Source organism: Panthera pardus, unplaced genomic scaffold (assembly GCF_024362965.1).
Source record: "Panthera pardus isolate Hobbes unplaced genomic scaffold, ASM2436296v1 HiC_scaffold_12, whole genome shotgun sequence".
NCBI lineage: Eukaryota > Metazoa > Chordata > Mammalia > Carnivora > Felidae > Panthera > Panthera pardus.
The window spans coordinates 48592979-48608292 of NW_026526677.1; the positions used below are offsets into that span (position 1 = coordinate 48592979).

The 15314-nt window shown below is 34.5% G+C and overlaps 1 protein-coding gene and 1 pseudogene across 5 annotated transcripts in view; one reads left to right on the plus strand and one right to left on the minus strand.

The window, feature by feature from the left end:
- The window catches only part of SBF2 (SET binding factor 2), a 479282-nt gene that overhangs the window by 143639 nt on the left and 320329 nt on the right, over positions 1 to 15314 (plus strand). The gene's annotated exons all lie outside the window — the stretch shown is intronic.
- LOC128776368 (U2 spliceosomal RNA) lies at positions 844 to 993 on the minus strand (annotated as a pseudogene).

The window sequence follows — 15314 nt, forward strand, 5'->3', positions numbered from 1 at the left end:
ATTGTGTGTATTACTAATTTTATTAGTAATTAAATAATTAGTAATTAGATTGGTATATTACTAATTTTATTAAATTTTGCTGTGTTTCATTTTTTTGTGTGTAGAAATTTATCTCAGATGTTGAAGTCATGACATTTTAGTTAAAGCCAAAGGTATATTTTTTTCTCTGTAACTTCCATGTAATGTCAAAACAAGAGTCGCAAAGAACAGTTTATATATTGTAATTAGTATGGCTTCTAAACACAGAAAAATTGGTGGATTGTAAGTGTTAAATTGATTCTGAATTACTAGTTAATACCCCTTGATTAGTATTAACTGTCCCTGTACTTTGGTAATTTATTAATAATGAAAGACTGCTTTAGAGTAGTGGAAAACTCAAGAGTTACAGAATTTTCTTTTTGCTGTCTCTACGTTCATGTATTTTTGTAGCCTCAGAAAAGGCAGTGAGAAGAAATGTTTTATTTTTCCTCAAACATATAAAATACATCTGGAAGAATAAATTCACATCTGGTTCATGGATTTCCTCCATGGAGATGATCCAAATTCAGTGTCAAGATTAGAGTTTGTACTCATGGGTTTGCAGAATCTTGTACGGAATTTGAAATATTTTGTTTGGAAGTATTTGGGAAAACAATTGATTCAGATGTTTGTGTTAAGTTCTAATTTTAGATATATTTCTCCCTTATTAAAAGTACAAATGTTTTGTGATTCGTAATATCAAGGCACTTGTAAACACTTTACATTTAACAAGATTATTTTGTAGGACCATTCTCAAACATTGTTTTGTGAAAGAGAGATCAATTAATTTGTTAAAATTATCAGGTCATGATCACTAGTGACCCTAACTGTTATTAGAAACGTACTTCTTGTACATAGCATAGTGTAGCCTCAATTATACTGTCACACTTCATTGACTCTATTTAAAATAGAAGCAGCAACAACCATTTTTAAATTACTCTACACTTGATCTTAGCCAAAAGGCCGAGAAGCGATTTAAATTACTCTAAATGTCTGCCTAAATGCAATCTATACGTTTGAAATATAATGGTGTATGTACTCAGTTCTTCCTTCAGTCTTCCCTCAATGGCTAACGAATGTATTTGTGTCTGAATGGAGTCCCTGGAGTAGCATAAAGTAGAAGCATTTGTGGGCTCAATCCAAGAAGCATGTGAACTAAAAATAATATTGTCAAACATTTATGAATTATTTGTCTTATGCATTGAGGCTGCCAAACCAGGCTGCTAGTCATGTGAATTGAACTTGATAACACTAGAACAAATGGATGTTACTCATTAAAGAGGATGTTTGATTTTTTCAAGGATTCTTTTTCACCCTTTAACATGTGATATATTTTCCATATAATAACATAATAAAATGTAGATAAATCTATACCTGTTTGCTTTTCTATATGTTTTTTTAACTTCGGACTTTCTGTGGAAGAGAAAAATGTGTTTTGCATATGTGTCTAATTTAGTGATTTCTAAACAATATGGGAAGAATTTTTGTGTTTCAGCACATTTTCCAGTGCATCATCAAATTGTAGGTATTATTAGAGTCTTGTAAGGAGCCGGTCCTTGAGAGCTTCTACTTTCCTCTTTTACTTCTATTTTCAATTTTTCTCCCACTTTAGTCATTGGCACATAAAATTTTGTTCTTGGCAAATGAGAATTAAGATGGAAACATTAATTTTTTTATCATATTTATACAATTTTTACTGTTAGAAAATCTGTTTGCTGTATTGGTACATACAGTCACCTTAAAAAGTGATCTAATACCATTTCCTTTTGCAACCTTCTGTTCTGTAGTCCCTATTTTTTGTTTTGTGGGTCTATGAATATTATCTTACAGTTACCACAGAGAACTCTGAATGAATACTTCTTTGGTACATTGGCTCTTTTTCTATGTGTATGCATGTACGTGTGTGTGTGTGTATACATATATATGTATGCATGTGTATATCTATGTGTGCGTATATATATGTGTGTGTATATATATGTGTGTGTGTGTGTATGTGTATTTGTATATCTGTGTGTGTGTGTATACACACACACATACACATAGTTTTAAAGTATTTTAAAAAGTATTTTAAAAGTTATTTCTTGAGGGTCTATATAGCAGGCAGTGTTCAGGGCACTAATTTTAAGCTGTCTGATTTACCTTTCTTCCCTTTCAGGAAGTGGAACTCCTTCTTAGCCTCTGTCATTTGTAATTTGCAGCTCAGTTTTATTCTATTCTTTCTCAATTCCATATCCTTTCTAATAATCTTCTGGCTTTATTTACTTTGAATTTTATGGTTTTATTTTGTACCATTGATGGTTGTATTTTGAACTCAGACATCAGAAATAATGGTGTTATTGTAAAGGATGTACTTTAATAACTTTTAACATCTGCATACATCCGTGAAGCCATTACCACAGTCAAGATTATGAACATATCTATCACCTTTAAAAGCTTTTTCATGCCCCTTGGTAATTATTCCTTCTCATCTCCAGACAACCACTAATTTGCTTTCTGTCACTGTGCATTTGTAGTGGTTGAATGGTGGCTTCCCACCACCACTTGGAACTTGTGAATATGACCTTATTTGGAAGATGTAATTAAGGGTCTGGAGATGACCTCATCCTGGTTTAGGGTGGGCCCCAAATCCAATGACAAATGTCCTTGTAAGAGAAAGAAGACAGGGAGGAGAAGGTGATTAATGGAAGTTGAAATTGTAGTGATGCACAGGCCAAGGACTGTCAAGTGTTGCTGGCAGCCACCAAAAGCTAGGGAAGAGACATAAAATAGATTCTTCCTCAGAAGCTACTGAAGGAACCAACCCTACCAACACCTTGATTTTGGACTTCTGGCCTTCAGAACCCAGACAGAATAAATTTCTGTTGTCTTAAGCCACCAAGTTTATGATAATTTGTTTTTAATTTCTAGAATTTTATAGAGAGTTTATGGCATGTAGTCTTTCTTATCTGGATTTTTCGACTCTGTATATTTATTTTGAGATCCATCTTTGTTATTGCATGTATTAACAATTTAACTTTTTATTGCTGAGTAATATTCCAATGTATATATCACAGTTTGTTTATCTATTCACTTGTTGATGAACATTTGGTTATTTCCAGTTTCTTGCTATTATAAATAAAGTTGCTATGAACAGTTGTGTCAAGTCTTTGTGTGGACATATGATTTCATTTTTCTTGGATAAATTCCTAGAAGTTGAATGATTGAGTATATTTAACTTTTTAAATAAACTGCCAAGGTTTTTTTGAAAGCATTGTACATTCCTTCAAGTAGCATATAAAGGTTCCAGTTCCCCTATATGTTGGCCAACTCTTGGTAGAGTCAGTCTTTTTAATTTTAGCTATTGGACTATTATACGGTGGCATTTCATTATGGTTTTAATTTTCATTTCCCTAATGAAGTGTAATATTGAGCAGTTTTTCATGTGGTCATTTTCCATCTGCTTATGTTATTTGTGAAGCTATGTGGTCAAATCTTCATCCCATTAAAAAAGATTTTTTTCTTATTGAACTTAAAGATTAAAAAAAGCCATCTGGATAAAAATTCCTTTAAGCAGGTATATGACATGTCTTTTAATTCCTTTATAAGTATCTTTTCAAAGAGCATAAATTTTTAATTTTTTTTTTCAACGTTTTTTTATTTATTTTTGGGACAGAGAGAGACAGAGCATGAACGGGGGAGGGGCAGAGAGAGAGGGAGACACAGAATCGGAAACAGGCTCCAAGCCATCAGCCCAGAGCCTGACGCGGGGCTCGAACTCACGGACTGCGAGATCGTGACCTGGCTGAAGTCGGACGCTTAACCGACTGCACCACCCAGGCGCCCCAAAGAGCATAAATTTTTAAATCTAATTTATCAATTTTTATTAACTATTTTTTTGCATGTTGTATCTCAGAGATTGTTGTCTAATCAATGTAAAAAAAATGTTTTCTTATTTTTTTAATTTCAACAGGTTTACTGAGGTGTTGTTTATGTAGAATAAACTATACATATTAAAAAAAAAACATTTGAAAACCACCATGAAATCACCACAGCGAAGATAACAAATGTATTCATCATCCATGATAATTTCCTATTACTCATTTGTAATCTCTCTGTCGAATTTTTCCCTATCCATCCCCTTCTGCCAGGCGTTCACTTTGCTTTCTGTCACTGTGGATTAGATTGCAATTACTAGAGTTTTATATAAATTAGAATTCTATTATGTACTCTCTTCTGTCTGGCTTATTTCAGTCGGCACAATTATTTTGAAGTTCATCTGTGTTTTATCATGTATCAGTAATCCATTCCCCCTTTTTTTCCTTCTGAATAACATTCCATTGTATAGATATACTACTATATGTTTAGTTAGTTACCTGTTGGTGGATCTTTGGGTTATTTCCAGTTTTGGGCTATTACAAATAAAGCTGCTATGGACATTTATGATATGTATTCTTTGGACATATGCTTTCTTTACTCTTGAATAAAAATTCAGTAATGGAATGGCTGGATTGGATGGTAGGTGTATGTTTAATTTTCTAAACAAATGTCTAAACCTTTTTTCCAAAGTGGTTATATCATTTTACATTTTCACCATCAGTGTATGTGAAATTTAGTTCCTTTGCATTCTCATCAATAGTTAGCATGGTCCATCTTTTTAATTTTAGCCATCCTAACAGATAAGTAGTGGGATCAAATGATTTTAATTGCATTTGTTTAATGACTAATGATGTTGAACATATTTTCATGTTGTTATTTGCCGTCTGGATGTCTTCTTTGGTGAAGTGTATATTCACAAATTTTGAAATACTGTAATTGAGTTGTTTTCCTGTTTTTGAGTTTTAAGTGGTCTTTTATATAATGAATACAAATCCTTTATCATATGATTTGCAAAAAAAATTTAATGCTGTGTGTTTTCATTTTCCTAATGATAGGCATTCTATTTTTGAAGAGTAGAGTTTTTAAGTTTTAATAATTCCATTTCATGAAAACTTTTTCTTTTATGGATTCTTTTTTGTTTTATCTAAGAATCATTGCCTAATCCAAAGTAGTGACCAAGATTTTTCTCTTATTTCTTCCAAGAATTTTTTATAGTTAGATTTTTTTAAATGAAGTCTATGACCCATTTTTAGTTGATGTTTGCATTTAGTGAAAGGTACAGAGTGAAGTTCACTTTTTGCCTATGGAAATCCAGTTGTTCCAGACTGTTGAAAAGACTATTTTTTTTTGCTCCAGTGAATTTGCCTTTGCACTTCTGTTAGAAAAATCAATTGTCTATATATTTGTGGATCTGTGTCTGCACTCTCTATTCTGTTCCATGATCTATTTCTCTGTCTTGATGTCAGTAGTACCCTATTTTGAATATTGTTTTTTATAATGGATCTTGAAATCTGGACTTTGCCCCCCCCCACCCATTTTTTTTCAGAGTCGTTTTGGCTATTCTAAGTCCTTTGCATTTCCACATAAATTTTCTAATCTGCTTTTCAGTTTTTAAAAATAAAACCTGCTGGAATTATTTTTTATGTTATTTTTTTAATTGAAGTATAATTAAAATACAATGTTACATAAGTTTCAGGTGTATAATATAATGATTCAACAGTTCTATACATTCTGTCATTACTGATCACTATAGCTATACTCTTTTTTTTTAATGTTCTAATGTTTACTTATTTTTGAGAGAGAGAGAAAGAAACAAAGTATGAACAGGGGAGGGGCAGAGAGAGAGGGAGACACAGAATCAGAAGCAGGCTCCAGCACAGAGCCTGACATGGGGCCATGAGATCATGACGTTAGCCCAAGTGTGAAGCTTAACTACTGAGCCACTCAGGTGCCCCTTTATAGGTATACCCTTACTCCCTTTATTTCGCTCATCTCCTCACCTACCTCCTCGGGCAGTCACCAGTTTGTTTTTTGTATTTAAGAGTCTGGTTTTTGTTGTAGTTTGTCTTTTTACTTTGTTCACTTGTATTGTTTCTTAAATTTCACATAGGAGTGAAATCATGGTATTTTTAATTTAATTTTTTTATTTTTTAAAATTTATATCCAAATTAGTTAGCATATAGTGCAACAATGATTTCAGGAGTAGATTCCTTAATGCCTCTTACCCATTTAGCCCATCCCCCCTCCCACACCCCCTCCAATAACCCTCAGTTTGTTTTCCATACTTATGAGTCTCTTCTGTTTTGTCCTTCTCCCCGTTTTTATATTATTTTTGTTTTCCTTCCCTTATGTTCATCTCTTTTGTCTCTTAAAGTTCTCATATGAGTGAAGTCATATGATTTTTGTCTTTCTCTGACTAATTTCACTTAGCATAACACCCTCCAATTCCATCCACGTAGTTGCAAATGGCAAGATTTCATTCTTTTTGATTGCTGAGTAATACTCCATTGTATATTGTGAGTAATACTCCATTGTGCATTGCTGAGTAATACTCCATGTGTCCATTGGGTGACACATCTTTATCCATTCATCCATCGATGGACATTTGGGCTCTTTCCATACTTTGGCTATTGTTGAAAGTGCTGCTATAAACATGGGGGTGCATGTATCCCTTCGAAACAGCACACCTGTATCCTGTGGATAAATGCCTAGTAGTGCAGTTGGTGGGTTGTAGGGTAGTTTTATTTTCAGTTTTTTGAGGAACCTCCATACTGTTTTCCAGAGTGGCTGCACCAGCTTGCATTGCCACCAACAATGCAAAAGAGATCCTCTTTCTCCGCATCCTCGCCAACATCTGTTGTTGCCTGAGTTGTTAATGTTAGCCATTCTGACAGGTGTAAGGTGGTATCTCATTGTGGTTTTGATTTGTATTTCCCTGATGATGAGTGATGTTGAGCATTGTTTCATGTGTTGGTTGGCCATCGGGGTGTCTTCCTTGGAGAAGCTCTTCCAACCTTTTTTTTTTTTTTTTTTTTTAATTTTTTTTAACGTTTTATTTATTTTTGAGACAGGGAGAGACAGAGCGTGAACAGGGGAGGGTCAGAGAGAGGGAGACACAGAATCCGAAACAGGCTCCAGGCTCTGAGCTGTCAGCACAGAGCCCGACGCGGGGCTCGAACTCACGGACCGCGAGATCATGACCTGAGCCGAAGTCGGCCGCTTAACCAACTAGGCCACCCAGGCGCCCCTCTTCCAACCTTTTAAAGGTCACTTTCTTTAGGTTAATTTGGTAGATTTCATCATATTTTGTTTTTTATCCTTCTTTGTTCATGTTTTCATCATATTTTCAAGCTAGACTGCTTTTCCTCAAAGCTAGGCCCATGTATCAGGCACTTTTTTTTTTTTTTTGTAAATAAGGTTTTTTCGAAACTCATGCCCATTTGTTATTGTATAGTCTATGGTTGCTTTTAGTATACAAAGGAAAAGTTATGATAGAGATTATATGGCCCACAAATCTAAAATATTTGTCATCTGTTCCTTTAAAGAGAAAATGTGCTGACCTGTGACCTAGATGATCATGTAGTCCACTAGTAAAGATCATTTCCTTTCTAACCTGGCATCTTTTATTTCCTTTTCTTGCCTGATTGCACTGGTTAGATCTTCTAGTATAATAATGAATAGAAGTGGTGACAACAGATGTCCTGTCTTGTTGCTGATTTTAAGGTGACAATATTCAATCTTTCATAATTATGTATGATATTAGTTATAGAATATGCTCCTGAAAACTGGATGTATATGTTGTTTTCCAGTCACCCATTCTTGATTTTTTGTATTACTGGGTGATGACTGGTTAGTAGAGGTTGGGTCATGTGCCTTCCCGTGGCTGCAGTGGAGACTGAGAGAAAATATTTGGCATTTTCAGCTTGTGTTAGTGGTCTGGCCTCATAAGTTGGTTATTCCCTTAAATATAAGAAGGAAGTTCAGATTTTTTGCAGGCTAAAAGAATATCAAATGCCTACTGCTTCCATCATTCAGAAGGTATTTATCATGTAGTGATACCATGTTTGTGTTGTACAAAGACTAGCACAACCCATTTTCTTCAATAAGATTGTAGCAGTGTGATGATTCTTCATGAAGGAACTGAAAGTTGGAGATATAAATTCCTTGTATAAAATGTTTCTTTCTGTCATCATGTTTTAGTGGCTTGTTATCAAGATGCCAAAAGTTGCTGAGTTCTAGTAAAGGGGCTACTTATTCCCTAAGTTTGTTTTGAAATTTTCCAAATTTGTGGCTTTAATTATGCCATTTTTTTCACTTCTCTCTCCTAAGACCATCTTTCATAGGCCAATCTCAAATTCTCCACCCATATCAATCCTGGGACACAGTGTTTTCTTTGTTCTTTTGAATGCCAACAGCATTTACTTATTTCCAATCATCCACAAAATCCTCCAGTAAATAGAGGCAGAGGAAATACTTATCATGAGGCCAGCATTATCCTGATCTTAAAACTAGGCCAAGATGTTACAGGAAAAGAAAACAACAGCCAATATCTATAGAAAAGATAGATAATAAATATCCTTAACAAAATATTAGCAATTTGAATCTAGTAATACATAAAATGGATCATGTACTATGACTAAATGGGCTTTATCCCAGGAATGCAATGATTGTTTAACACTCAACAAAAGAAAAACTGGTCAGAGATGACTTCTGAAATGGTGGCATGAGATGTTCCACAGATCCTCTTCCTAGCAAAACTAGTGTAATTGGTAACAGTTAAAACAAATAAATAAAATTCAGCCAGCCATTTAAAGTCTCTGGAAATGGTCCTAAGGACATATGGCAAATGAAGACACATTTAAGAAAATCTACTAGTTGGGATGAACACGGGTGTTATATGGAAACCAATGTGACAGTAAATTTCATATTAAAAAAATAAAATTAAATTAAAAAGGTGAATAGAAAATGAAAAAAAAAAATAAAGAAAATCTACTAAATCTTAGTTAAGAAACTTGCAAGTCCGTGACATTTGAGTCATGACCTGCCCTTTTCACTTTCCCAACAGCCTTGCCCCAGAGGGTTCAGACAAGCATATGGGGCTCCTTCCCCCAGTATACCCCCTTAGCTCCCAGTCTAGGACAATGTTTTTTTCCCCAGGTGGGGCAAGCTACTAGCATTTCTTGTCCCCTTTCCTTTGTACATCCATGTTGGAGAAGCTCTATTCCAGGCAAGACCAAGTAAGAGGGCTAGGAGTCTCTTCCTCTACCCAGACCCTCTGCTTCCTCCCCCCAACAGGAGGAAGGAAGCACTTTTCCAGGGACAGTTGGGTGAGAATTCTAGGTCTTCAGTCGCCCTTAGCTGAGCTCATTAGTTGAAGGGAGGTTTCCCACTGGGAGGGGCAAGATGAGAGGACTAGGAGTGACTGTACCTAACCAGCACCCTACTCAAAGCAAGGGTGTCACCCTGAGAGAAGCTGGATTCTGTTTAGACCTCTAGCTCTAGAGTAGTGATACAAAGTTTTGCTTGAGGGTGGGGAGGAGGCAGGCCATAAGAGCAGAGAGCTCTGAAGCTCTCCTCAAAGGAACTGCCTTATTGAAACCAAGTGTGGGAGAGTTCAGACCTAAAGGTATGCTTACAGACTGTGATAGGTAGTTAAGAGAAGGCTGATGGTTCCTTGAGCACAACAAGATAAGTTTTAGACCAGCTAGAAGTTTACCAGATAAAACCAGGGAAAGAGACAGTTAAGACTAGCCCTCTTGGGCTTGGAACAAAACTCAAAATACTGGCTTGAAAGACCACCCTCTACAAAGAGGACAGGATTTAACTGAATAAGACTGTAGAGCAATTTATGCCCAGCAGCACTGTTGAAAACCACAGTGCAATGAGCTGGCAGTTAGGGGAAGCTAACAGTTGGGTGTGATACCAACAGAAGCAGACAACACAGAAATGGGGGGAAAAAGACAAGGAAAGAGCCCTGTCCAAACTACTGTCATCCCAGAGTATCTTTGTGCATGCCCCAGGCTGTGCCCTCTAAGGAATATCATCAGAGGCTTCACACTGTGAGGGAGACAGACTTCACTAAAATGGTCCAGCTAAGCCATTAAAGAAATTAAAAAAAGCAAACTACAATAATCCACAGATGGATGAGAGAGCACTATCCAGAGTTAATAAAGATATTATCTAAAATGTACAGTTTTAAACCAAAAACTATGGGACAGGCAAATAAGCAGGAAAGTATGACCTGTACACAGGGAGGAAAAAAGCAGGCAATGGAAACTGCCTGTGTAGGTGTTCAGATGACAGACTTAAGTGACAAATATGTCAAAGCAACTATTATAAATAAGTTCAAAGGGCAAAGGGAAATCATGCTTTAAGAAGTAAATGAAGATAACCATGTCTCATCAAATAGAAATTATCTATAAAGAAACATATTTGGAAAATAAAATAATTGCTGAGAGAAGTTTTAAAGGTCTTAAAAAAATGAAGATGGGCTTTTTTCTTCCAAGTTTTAATTTAAATTCTAGTTAGTTAATAACATACAGTATAGTATTGATTTCAGGAGTAGAATTTAATGATTCATCACTTACATATAATACCCAGTGCTCATTATAACAAGTGCCCTCCTTCATACCCATCACCCATTTAGCCCATCCCCCACCTACTGCCTTCTGTCAACCCTCAGTTCTCTATTAAGAGTCTTCTATGATTTACTTCTGTGTCTCTCTTTTTTTCTTTTTCCCTTCCTATATGTTTATGTTTTTTTGTTTCCTAAATTCCACATATGAGTGAAATCATATGATATTTGTCTTTCTGTGACTTATTTTGCTTAGCATAATACACTGTAGTTCCTTCTATGTCATTGCAAATGGCAAGATTTCATTCTTTTTAATGGCTGAGTAATATTCCATTGTATATATATCCCACATCTTCTGTATCCATTCATCAGTCATTGGACACTTGAGCTCTTTCCATAGTTTGGCTATTGTTAATAATACTGCTATAAACATTGGAGTACATGTACCCCTTCAAATCAGTATTTTTGTATCCTTTGGATAAACCCAGTAGTGCAATTGCTGGGTTGTAGGATAGTTCTATTTTTAACTTTTTGAGGAACCTTTGTACTGTTTTCTAGAGTAGCTGCACCAGTTTGCATTCCCACTGACAGTACAAGAGGGCTCCATTTCTCCACATCCTCACCAACATCTGTTGCTTCCAGTATTGTTGATTTTAGCCATTCTGGCAGGTATGAAGTGGGCTATATATCATGTTTATGCATTTGGTATTTTTAAGGTGAGCATTCTCCCCAAATTGATTTGAATATTCAACCCAGTCTTACTTAAATATTTAAATGATAGCAGGTGGTGTGTGTGTGTTTGTGTGTGTGTGTGCATGTGCGTATGTGTGTTTTGTAAAGGACCTTACAAGCTAAAGGCTAATTCTAAAATTCATTTGGAAATGCAGTGGATACTAGATTAGCCAATCCATTTGTAAAAAAAAGAAGAAGAAGAAGAAGAAGAAGAAGAAGAAGAAGAAGAAGAAGAAGAAGAAGAAGAAAAAGTTGTAGAACCTACCCAACTTAACTTTAATAAAAAGGTACATTAATCAAGAAATGTGATATCAGCACGAAGATTGACATCAATAGAACCAGAAAAGAGAATCAGAAAGTATATCTCCAAAGAGTCCACTGACTTTTGATAAAGCTACTTAGGCAATTCTTTGGGGGGAAAAGATAATCTTTTTGACAAATTGTGCTGGAACAGCCAGAAATTCATAGGACAAAAAGGAATCACAACCAGTATCTCATATGTAAAAATTAAGTTGAAAAGGATCATTTGAGCTAAAGATATAAAACTTCTAGAGGATGGCATAGGATAAATTCTTTGAGATTATGGTTTAGGCAAAGATGTCTTAGAGTACAAGAAGCAGAAACCATAAGAGAAAAAGTTGATAAATAATACTTCATTACAGTTAAACACTTCTCCTCAAGATGCTAATAATACGAAACCACAAGGCACAGTTTAGCAGAAGATATTTGCAAATACATACATGATTAAGGAACTTTTATCCAGAATATAAAGAATTCTTACAACTCAGAAATACCAATCTAACTAGAAAATGGGCAATGACTTGTACCAACACTTCAGGAAATAAGGTGTACGAATGATCAGTGTGTTCAAAGTACTTGGTCATTAGAGATTTACATATTAAGACTATAGTGAGATATCTTTCCACATACAATAGAATGTCTAAAATTGAAAATACACGTAAGTACAAATGTCCCTGGACATGTGGAGTAGCTGAAACTCTCATACATTCTTATTGGTAGTGTAAAATGGTACAATCACTTTGAATAATTGTCAGTATTTTAAGCGTGTATTTTTGTCAACAGGTTATGGGTAAAAAAAATATGGTACATTTATACAACAGAGTTAATACATTTTAGAATAATGATGAATCTCAAAAATCTTATACTCAGTGGAAGAACACAAAGCTACAAGCCAAAGACTGTATGATTCTGTCTACACGAAATTCTTTAAAAGGCAAAGTTGTGGAGACAGAAATCATATCAGTGGTTTCTAGGGCTATGGGCAAGAGAGACATTCAACTGCAAAGAGTACAAAGAAACATCTTACATGACTCTTTACTTAGCAATATTCATATAACTATATACCTGAAATTATTATGTTTTAATGCATGTACATTATACCTAAATAACGCTGTTTTTAAAAGAGAAGTGTAATTGATACCCAAAACAACATGAGTGAATCTCAAGGTCATTATTCAGAATGATAGTAATGAGATGTAAAGGACTATATTCTGTATGGTTTTATATGAAATTCTCAATAAAATGGAAACTATAGTGACACTAAGTAGATTAGTGGTTGTCAGGGGCCAGGGATGGGTAGAAGAACTGACTGCAACAAGGCAGGAGGGAATTTTTTGAAGTGATTGGCATGCCTGATATTAATTGAGGAGATTGCTTCATGGGTATATAAAAATTTCAGAACTCATCAGTATATATGTATACTTCAAATGAGTACATTTTGTTTATGGAATTATATTTCATTAAAACCAACTTTTAAAAAACTTGGGATTCAGTGAAAGCTGTGCTTAGAGGAAAATTTGAGCAAAAATTTTACCTTTAAATAATTATGTAATAAGCTGAAAGACTTAAAATTAAGGATTCAGGTTTTTTACCTGAAAACATAAAATGACAATCAAATTAAATCAAAGGTGTATATATAGAAGGAAGTAATTAATAAAGATAAGAATAGAAGTCAATAAAATAGAAAATTGACAAAGGTAAGAAAAAATAACCACAAAAAATTGAAGTTGTTTCCAAGACTAATAGAACACACACATACACAAAAATTGTTGGTATTAGGAATGAAAGAGCGTATATCACCATATATTTTGATATTCAGGAGAAAACAAAGGAATGTTATGAACAACTTTCTGCCCATAAATTTGACAAGTGACATGTAATAAACAAATTTTAAAAATACAGCTTACAAAAATATAAACTGAAAGAGAAATCTGATTAGTCCAGTATCTATTATAGACATTGAATTCATTATCAAAACCCTTCCCACAGGGAAATCTTCACATCCAGATGATGTCAGTGATGAATTCTTTCATACACATAGAAGAAGTAATACTAATTTTACACAAACTGTTTCAGAAAATGGGGGAGGAGGATGAGGTAAAAATTCCCAACTTACTCTTTTAGGTTAGCATAACTCTCACACCTAAACTAGATGAGGATCGGGGCACCTGGATGGCTCAGTCAGTTAAGCGTCCAATTCTTGATTTCAGCTCAGGTCATGATCTCACAGTTCATGAGTTCATGCGCTGCATTGCTGTGTCAGCTCAAAGCTGTTTGGGATTCTGTCTCCCTCTCTCCGCACCTACCCCACTCATGCTCGCATGCTGTTTCTCTTTCTCTCTCTCAAAATAAATCATAAAAAAAAAAAAACTAGATGAGGATGATAAAAGAAAACTAGGCGTGCCTGGCTGGGTCAGTTGGAGGGACATGTGACCCTTGATCTCAGGGTTGTGAGCCTGAGCCACATGTTGGGTATAGTGATTACTTAAAAAAAAAAATTAAAATTAAAATTAAAAAAAACATGGACCACTATGTTATGAATGCAGATATACAAATCCTTACCCAAATAGTTGCACATGAAATCTGTAGCAATATATGAAAAGTTTAATACATCATGATTCATCATAATCAAGTGGAGATTTAGCTATGAATGCAAGATTCAAATGCACGATTGGTTTAAATTTTATTGTGTTTTATATAAACACAATAAAAGACAAAGCAACTACATACATGGTTGTTTCAATAAAGGCAGGAAAAAAATTGAAATAATTGAACACCCATTTATAATAAAAAATTTTTATTATAAAAAAAAATTGGGTAAACTTTCCCCAATCTGATAAAAATGGTCTTGAAAAAACCTAGAGCTAACATTCCACTTAATGGAATAATACTGAAACAATTTTCCCCTAAGACTGGGAACGTAACAAATATACCCACTCTCACCACTTACGTTCAGCATTGCTGTGTTGTTCAATAAAGTGAGGCAGATAAAGACACAATGGTTAGAAAGGGAGAAGTAAACCATCTTTATTTGCAAATGATGTGTTTATGTAGAAACTTGTAAGTAATCTACAAAACAACTACTAGAACTAGTAGAATTAGTAAGGTCTCAGTATACATGACTAGTATTATAAATTTTCTTTCTGTAGTCTGGTGGCCTTACGTGGAGATGGCATTAAGTAAATCTCAAATTTAATAGTTTGAAAACACACGAAATGCTTTTTGGATTAATTTAAGAAAAAAACACACAAGACCTCTAATTGGAAACTCCAAAACATTGTTGCAATAAATTAAAGAAGATAAAATAAAGGAATAGGTAAGTCATATTCATGGATTGGATTCATAGAATTGTCACTGTTTTTCCTATAATAATCTATTGTTTGAATATGATCCTAAACATAATGCCTACAGAATTTTTTGGTAATAGTTATCAAAATGATTCTATAATTTATATAGAAATTCAAAGGACTTAGAACAACCGAAAAGTCTCGAAGGAGAAAAACGATGACACACTTACATTCTGCAATTTCAGGATTTATTATAAAGCTGTAGTACTCAAGACAGCGTTGCATTAGCATAAAATTTGCAAATACTGTAGGTTAGTGGAACAGAGTAAAACTCCAGAAAAAAAGCCCACACTTGAAAGATCAGTTGATTTTGAGGTGACAAAGCAATGCAGATAGGGAAAGGAATATCTTTTTTAACAAATGAGGCTAGATCGCCAGAAACAATAATTAATTTTAGATGGATTCTAGATTTAAATTTGAAAGTTAGAATTATAAAGGTTTTTGTAAGATGTTTAGAAGGATATCTTCACCACCTTGGAGTAGGCAAA